The sequence below is a fragment of the Apium graveolens genome, chromosome 11 (genome assembly GCF_009905375.1).
Source record: "Apium graveolens cultivar Ventura chromosome 11, ASM990537v1, whole genome shotgun sequence".
NCBI lineage: Eukaryota > Viridiplantae > Streptophyta > Magnoliopsida > Apiales > Apiaceae > Apium > Apium graveolens.
The window spans coordinates 38,271,147-38,280,088 of NC_133657.1; the positions used below are offsets into that span (position 1 = coordinate 38,271,147).

Consider the following 8,942-nt stretch of genomic DNA (forward strand, 5'->3'; position numbering starts at 1 on the left):
TCGATGTGGATACTCGAACTGCTTGATTTGGTACAGAAATCAGATCAAAATCAACGATTGAATCCTCAACCCGAATTTGTTCAACCCGACCCGGCTGCAGAGAATTTTGTATATTTTTCTGATTTTTTATTAATAATTATGATTAATTAAATAAAAATTAGGCTATTTATAGTAGTAAAATTAATACTCCTAATTAAAATTAAGGCCCTAATTCTACACTTTTTAAAATTAATAGGCCCCTAATTTTTATAATTTTTGAGTATTAAAATTTAATTTATAAATATTTTATATATACAATATATATGCCAAAATTTCCCAAAAATTGTGAATAATGCAAAAATGCAAAGAAATAATATAAATGAAAGTCCTATAATTTTATAAACATAAAAATGTGATTTTTGTGGGGTTTTTGACACCCAATGGGGCCCGGAAAAGTCATTTTTCGTAAAATGTGAAAATTTATAAAATATCTAGATGTTCAGAATAATGCAATTGTAAAAGCCATTTGATGAAAAATAAGGCCCATTATTTTATTTGAAATACTGGCTTTAAAATCATTGTTTGGGTCGTAAAACGTTTGAAATGAAAACGATGAATGCATAATAAAATATCTGAAAAATACCTTAAAAATACAGAAATGACACGAAATGCACGTAACACATAACAAACAGGGTTTAACAGATAATCACACATAAATGACACATTAACACACCTTATTTATTATGATTATGATATAATATAAACGTAAATTTCCCAGTCGTTACACAACCTGACCGAAAGTAGCTTCGACCAAGAATTTTGGGACCATAATTCGACCAGGATCCTGGTCGAATGGATTCCTGGTCGAAATTATAAAAAAAGAAAAATGAGAAAATAGATATATAAAAAATTTCTGAAAATTATAAATATTTTCTGAAATTAAGGAAAATTCTTGTAAATTATGAATATTTTCTGGAAATTAAGGAGAATTCCTAAAAAATTCCTAAAAATTATGAATATTTTTTGAAAATTAAAGAAAATTCCTGAAAATTAAGGAAAATCCTAGAAAATAAGGAAAAATCTTAAAAGTGCTAGAAAATTCCTAAAAAATAGGAATAATGTAAGAAATTTAATAAGGAAGCCCCAATAAATACCCTGAAGCCTTGAATAAGGCAAAGATCGTTGTAAATGTGTAGGTCGCTCCACACTTTACGTTTACAACGATACCCTTTAAGGGATTAAATAAACTTAACTTCCACGAAATCTTATACGATTACCCGAAAGTTGGGGGGCAAATGATAGGGAGACCAGCCATCTCGGCTAACACCTTTGAGATCAAGTCGAGCACGATTCAGATGATACAGAACTCAGTTCAGTTTGAGGGTTCTCCTACTGAAGACCCCAACATGCACATCAGAGATTTCATCGAGATCTGCAACACTTTCAAGTTTAATGGGGTGACTGAAGATGCTATCAAGCTGCGACTCTTCACATTCTCTTTGAGGGATAAATCAAAGTGCTGGTTACATTCTCCACCACCAGGGTCTATCACCAAATGGGAGGATCTTGCTCAAAATTTTCTCACTAAATTCTTTCCCATGGCGAAGACTGCTGCAATCAGAAATGCTTTTACTCAGTTTGTGCAACAAACTGGAGAATCATTGTGTGAGGCTTGGGATTGTTACAAAGAGATGCTAAGGAAGTGCTCACACCATGACATGCCTGATTGGTGTTGGATTTTTAACGCAGCGGAGTCATGGTAAAACACTTTTACACATATAAAATCCAAATAAAAGCATATAAATCGTGAATAAAAATTCGAGGGATCGAATCTAACCTTTTAAAATAATTCAGAGACAACGATCAGAGATCCCTAGCAGTTGCTCCTCAAGTGTGAAGCACTCCACCGGTATCCACCAAGAAAACGATGTTAAGGAGGAAGAAGGAGGTGGAGAGAATTGGGTTTTCCAAACTTTTTGGGTTTTCGGGTTTGATGTGGGTTCGAATAAAATAGGGTCTATAATAGTGTATTTATAGGCAAAATTTTCAGCTGAAATTTTCCCATAAATATTATTATTATTATCCCATTTATTATTCTCATTAATAATTAAAACACCTTTTAATCATTAATCCTTTTTCTAAACACTTTAGAAATAATTCTCTCTCTTGATTTAATTTCTAAAAATTAAATCCTTTAATTAATAATATTAAGAACTTTTCTTAATTAATTTATAATCAATTAAATCTCATTTAATCAATTATTAAATTTGCCAATTAATTATTTATTTCACAAATAAATAATTATTAGCCATTATTAATTAATTCCTTCACCATTAAATCATTCTCTTTTTATGGTGTGACCTTGTAGGTTCAATATTAAGCCGGTAGTAGAAATAAATAATAATAAAACTATTTTATCATTATTTATATAAATTCTCTAATTTATTAAATATGATTAATTAATTAATCATATTTATTCTACATCGTGAGTGATGCTTCTCAACATATCGCGACTATCCGGATAATATGAATTCACTGCTTAGAATACCAAGAACCTGTCAGTGAATAGTTACCGTACAATAAACTCCTTCTACCCTACAATGTCCCATTTAAATACAAGGCATGGATCTCGTGTCAAGCCTATCTAATTCAATCACTTGCTTACCATTTACTATGCGTAGTTCTATGCAAATTAGAAACTCCTTTCTAATTTCATTTACTCTGGCCAGAGATTTCTGAACTAGCATAAGTGGATCAGCCTTGAACATTCGTTTCCTTCACTGGAAGGGGTAGATCCTTTATTGATCATACACTATCTTCGTGTACAAATTCCTATACCCAGAAGAGCCCTAATAATTGTCCCTGGAGACTAAGAACTAAACCAAAGCATAGTTCAGTGTACACAAGATGACTATGATGACCTCAAGTCTAAGGATACTTGTACAACTATCACTATGTGAACAACTGCTGACACGTGAGTGAACTCCATCAGTTGTTCAGCTGTGCGAGTCATGTTCAGTGAACTTATTCCATAATAAGCACCTACATACTAGCTATAGTGTCACCACACAAATGTCTATGAGAACAGACATCCTTCATAATGAAGCAAGCATAGTATGTACCAATCTTTGCGGATTATTAATTACCAGTTAGTAATCCTATGACCAGGAACTATTTAAGTTTAGAGTTATCATCTTTTTAGGTCTTACTATTATGATCTCATCATAATCCATAAAAAGCATTACTCTAAACTATGGTATATCTTATTTAAACACTTAAATAGATAGAGCCCGTAATAAAACAAAACAAGTCTTTTATTAATATCAATGAAATCAAAACAGATTACATAAAAGTTATTCCTAAATCCTAATACATGATTGGACTTAGGACATATTCCTTTCAATCTCCCACTTGTACTAAAGCCAATCACTCTGGTGTCTAATACCCATCTTGTCTTTATGACGATCAAAGTGACTTTCATAAAGTAGCTTTGTGAGTGGGTCTGCTATGTTGTTATGTGTGTCAACTCTAATTCAATACAATATAAGAAATGTTACCGCACTCCCACTAACCCTTTTATAGACGCATGGTTCATCTACGTTTTTGATAAAATCAAACTCTTTGATTGTCTCATCAAAACGAATGTTCCATCTTTCGAGAAGCTTGCTTTAAACCACATATGGTTCGCAGCAGCTTACACACTAGGTTTTCATTTCCCTTGGAAAGAAAACTATCTGGCTATTTGCCAGATCACATAGTCGTAGTAAGCAGCATTCACAAGCAAAATCCGAACTGATTTTAACAGGGCTACAGGTAAAAGGTTTCATCAAAGTCAATCCATTGCCTTTGTTTGAATCCTTTTCCCAAAAGCATGGCCTTAAAGGTCTCCACCCGGCCATCTGCTATAATCTATCTTTTGTATACCGTATACATAGATTCCATTCTGGATTTCATGGCACTATGCCATTTCTCTGAGTCAACACTACTCATAGCCTCATTATAGGTCACAGGGTCGTCATCATTAATGATCGACACCTCATTGTCATTCTCAATGACAAGGCCATATTACCTCTCAGGTTGGCGAGACACTCTCCCTGACCTATGAATGGGCTGTTCCACAAAAGGTTGTTCAGTCAGAACAGGTGTTTCCAGTCGATCTGTAGTAGTTTGTGCTTCTTGAACTTCATCAAGTTCAATTTTGCTCCCACTGTTTCCTTCAAGGATAAACTCCTTTTCCAAGAAGGTAGCATGTCTGGAGACAAACACCCGATGATCGGTGTAAAAGTAATACCCTAAAGTCTCTTTAGGATATCCCACAAAACTATATTTTATGGATCGATATTCCATCTTATCTGGGTCAACTTTCTTGACATAAGTTGGACATCCTCAAATCTTAACGTGTTTAAGACTCGGTTTCCTTTCTTTCCATATCTCATACGAAGTTTGAGGAACAGATTTTGGAAAGCACCTTATTCAGTTAATATGCTGAGGTTTCCAATGCATAACCCCATAGGAATACTGGAAGATTTGCATAGCTCATCATGGACCGAACTATGTCTAACAAAGTTCGATTTCTCCTTTCAGATACCAATCTGGAGGCGTCCACTGGGAGACTATACCATTTACTTTGAGATAATCCAGAAACTCTCCGTTCAAGTATTCACCACCTCGATCTAATTAAAGAGTTATAATACTATGTTTGGTTGTTTATCCACTTCATACTTATATTCTTTGAACTTTTCAAAGGCCTCAGACTTGTGTTTCATCAAACACATATCTGAATCCAGATCTATCATCTATGAAAGTAATGAAGTATAAAAATCCACCCATGGCTTTCGTAGACATTGGTCCACATACATTTGTGTGTACCATTCCTAGCAAATCTACAGCCCTCTCTCCATGTCCACTAAATGGAGACTGCAGTGCCACTATAAAGTGAGATTTTCATCATCCCTTTTCTTTTATTAGTTTGTTCAATCTGAAGTAAATTATGTCACATATATACAAACCATTATTTAAAGTACCACGTCCATAAAGAATATTATCTCTAAGAATAGAACATTCATTATTCTCAATAATAAATGAAAATTCAGCCAAGTCTAACATGGGAATAATATTCCTCACAATCGAGGGAACAAAATAACAATTATTTCAAACAATAGTCTTGCCCGTAGGCATATGTAAATGAAATGATTCTACATCTTCAGCAACAACTCTTGCTCCATTTCCATCAGTAGAATCACCTCCTCTTCCTCAAGAGTCCTACTTCTCCTTGGTCCCTGCAACAAATTGCAGATATGAGAACCACAGGCGGTATCTAATACCCAAGTAGAAATGACATATTCACTTCTATCATGAACATACCTGAATCAGAAGCGGTAGTCTCACTACCCTTCTTCTTCAATTCTGCAAGGTAAACCTTGCAGTTCCTCTTCCAGTGCCCCACCTTGTTACAGTGAAAGCAAACAACTTTGCTCTCGGGGTCTTCAGCTTTTGGTGGAACCGGCATTTTCTCACCTACTTTCTTCTTCTTGGAAGAGTTCCTCTTCCTTTTCTTAGGATTGGAACCTTCACCAATTAGAAGAACAGAACTCTTCTTAGGGGGAAATTCGATTCCGCAGTCTTCAACATGTTGTGGAGTTCAGGCAGGCTGACATCCAACTTATTCATGTGAAAGTTCACAACAAACTGCGAGAACGAACTCGGAAGCGATTGCAAGACCAAGTCTTGGCTCAGCTCCCCATCCATGGCAAAACCAAGTTGTCCAAGACGTTCAATCAAATTGATCATCTTAAGTACATGGTCATTCACAGATGATCCCTCAGACATCCTACAACCGAACAACTCCTTTGATATCTCATATCGAGCTGTCCTCCCTGCCACATCATACAACTCTTGTAGATGCATGAGGATAGTGTGAGCATCCATATGCTCATGTTACTTCTGTAGCTCAATGTTCATGGAAGCTAGCATGATGCATTGAGCAACATTTACATCATCTATCCACTTACGATACACAACATGTTCATCATTATGTGCATCACTAGCAGGTTCAGTAGGCTTAGGTGAGTCAATCACGTATTCCAGCTTCTTAATCCTGAGAACAATTCTCAAGTTTCGAAGCCAGTCAGCATAATTAGGACCAGTCAATTTGTGAGCATCTAGTATGCTCCTGAGTGATAGTACAGAAGACATAACGTACAAAGTAAATCTGTAAATGATAAACACATAACAACTCTTAGCAAATATTCGATTTCATTTTAAAATACTACATGAATCGGGTCATTATTCATAAGTGGCTCCCACTAGTTTATCTAATTTATTCAACCCCCTACGTGAAAAATTAAGCATTCGTAATGCTAGTGGGAATAGGGATCCTACATTCCATTACACGACCCCGGCTGTAGCACGAACCACCATGTAATGTTCAATAGGCAGACAACTCTTGTCAATTACATCTCATGTTATTCCCTAATCAAACTTTAGCCTCTTGAATAATTGAGTCTCGGCTGTAGCATGACAAACTCAATATTCTAAGTCAAGTCTAACCCAACATTCCGTACAGTTGAATCAGTCCCCAAAGGCCCATGGCTGTAGCACGTACCGACCTTTAGATTCTTATTCAATGTACACATCTCTATGTAATAGACAAGTATTTCTTATTTCGAAATCAAAGCCCTCGGCTGTAGCACGAACCGACAATGATTCAAAAATAAGAACTACTTTTCTATCATGTTGGAAGGCGATGACCGACACAAGCCCGTTGTGTCATTGGCCAATTACTACTTGATATTATTTAATTTTAGAGGGATTATATTACGTTACAATCATAATCACATTATAAAGAGATTCTTCCTTTTAAATTAAATATTTCAAATCAATAATCAATAATCAGATGATTCCCAGATCGGGTGGAGCATTGTCAAGAGGCGTCACTTAATAACCCTTTCTTACAGATAGAAATCTGTTGTTGACAGAATCATCCTTTCTCTCATATTGAAAATTCATATTCAATTACGTGTTTCATAAACACAAGAATCTCATGATTGTATTCATAATATTGTTATTAAGGTTATGAAACAATTTCACTATACTAGGTTGTCTAACAAACGCCTTATGTTTATTTAAGTTCACCTGAATCTATCATCGCATGATAAACTAAGTATATATCACATATATAAACATGAATAAACATCAAGGTAGGCATGTTACATCATCTAGCATATAGGTCTAAGCATTATACATCTCTATGTATCACATGAAACGTTTGAAAGCAACTAAAACAGTTAAAAATAGCTTTAAAACACTTCTTGGCAATATAAACAGTTCAAAACTTTTATATAAACTAAAATTGATCACTCCATTAGATCCGTCTCGAAAAAAGAATCCAACGGTATATTGCACGCCCAAAACGGAGTTACAAAACTCCCAGAAAATCAATTTTAATATGGACAGTCGGGCTGTAACGCATTATAGGAACGCGTTACAAGCCCTGTAACGCATTCCGGTGATGCGTTACAGCCCTTTTAAGCCAATAAAGGGTGTAAGGCATTCCGTGAATGCGCCACAGGTGTGTAACGCATTCCCGGAATGCGTTACACCCCTATATTTTTTTTTCCAGCCGCCTGACAGATTCTATTCTCGGTTTGCGTGCCTGTACTTCACCTGTCTTCTTTGCTTTGCTTTCTCCGTGCAGTCAGACTTCACAGACAGCATACAGATGTTGTACAGATATATATACATACTTATAAACAATTTATATATATATATGATTTATTTAATTACGAATTTTAATTACAATAACTTCAAAAATTCATAATAAAAAATCTATACATCATAAAATTATGAAAAAAATACCCAGATGATCTACAACACTTGTAGAACCCAGATCAACATTCAAAATTATTCTGAGAAACGATTTCTCATCAGACAAAATTAATCCATGATATAACTTGTAAAAATCATAATTAATTCATACAAGCACATAAAATTCTGAAATTTTTACCACATATCTATATGCATACAACCTATGCTCTGATACCATTGTTGGATTTTTAACGCAGCGGGGTCATGGTAAAACACTTTTACACATACAAAATCCAAATAAAAGCATATAAATCGTGAATAAAATTTTCGAGGGATCGAATCTAACCTTTTAAAATAATTCGGAGACAACGATCAGAGATCCTTAGCAGTTGCTCCTCAAGTGTGAAGCACTCCACCGGTATCCACCAAGAAAACGATGTTAAGGAGGAAGAAGGAGGTGGAGAGAATTGGGTTTTCCAAACTTTTTGGGTTTTGGGGTTTGATGTGGGTTCGAATAAAATAGGGTCTATAATAGTGTATTTATAGGCAAAATTTTCAGCTGAAATTTTCCCATAAATATTATTATTATTATCCCATTTATTATTCTCATTAATAATTAAAACACCTTTTAATCATTAATCCTTTTTCTAAACACTTTAGAAATAATTCTCTCTCTTGATTTAATTTCCAAAAATTAAATCCTTTAATTAATAATATTAAGAACTTTTCTTAATTAATTTATAATCAATTAAATCTCATTTAATCAATTATTAAATTTGCCAATTAATTATGTATTTCACAAATAAATAATTATTAGCCATTATTAATTAATTCCTTCACCATTAAATCATTCTCTTTTTATGGTGTGACCCTGTAGGTTAAATATTAAGCCGGTAGTAGAAATAAATAATAATAAAACTATTTTATTATTATTTATATAAATTCTCTAATTTATTAAATATGATTAATTAATTAATCACATTTATTCTACATCGTGAGTGATGCTTCTCAACATATCGCGACTATCCGGATAATATGAATTCACTGCTTAGAATACCAAGAACCTGTCAGTGAATAGTTACCGTACAATAAACTCCTTCTACCCTACAATGTCACGATTAAATACAAGGCATGGATCTCATGTCAAGCCTATCTAA

At 34.3% G+C, this 8,942-nt stretch overlaps 1 non-coding gene across 1 annotated transcript; it reads right to left on the minus strand.

Moving 5' to 3' along the window:
• Positions 1–1,592: 1,592 nt before the first annotated feature.
• LOC141699375 (small nucleolar RNA R71) lies at positions 1,593–1,699 on the minus strand. The gene has a single exon (XR_012565843.1). It is a non-coding gene; the product is annotated as a small nucleolar RNA R71 (small nucleolar RNA).
• Positions 1,700–8,942: the final 7,243 nt, after the last annotated feature.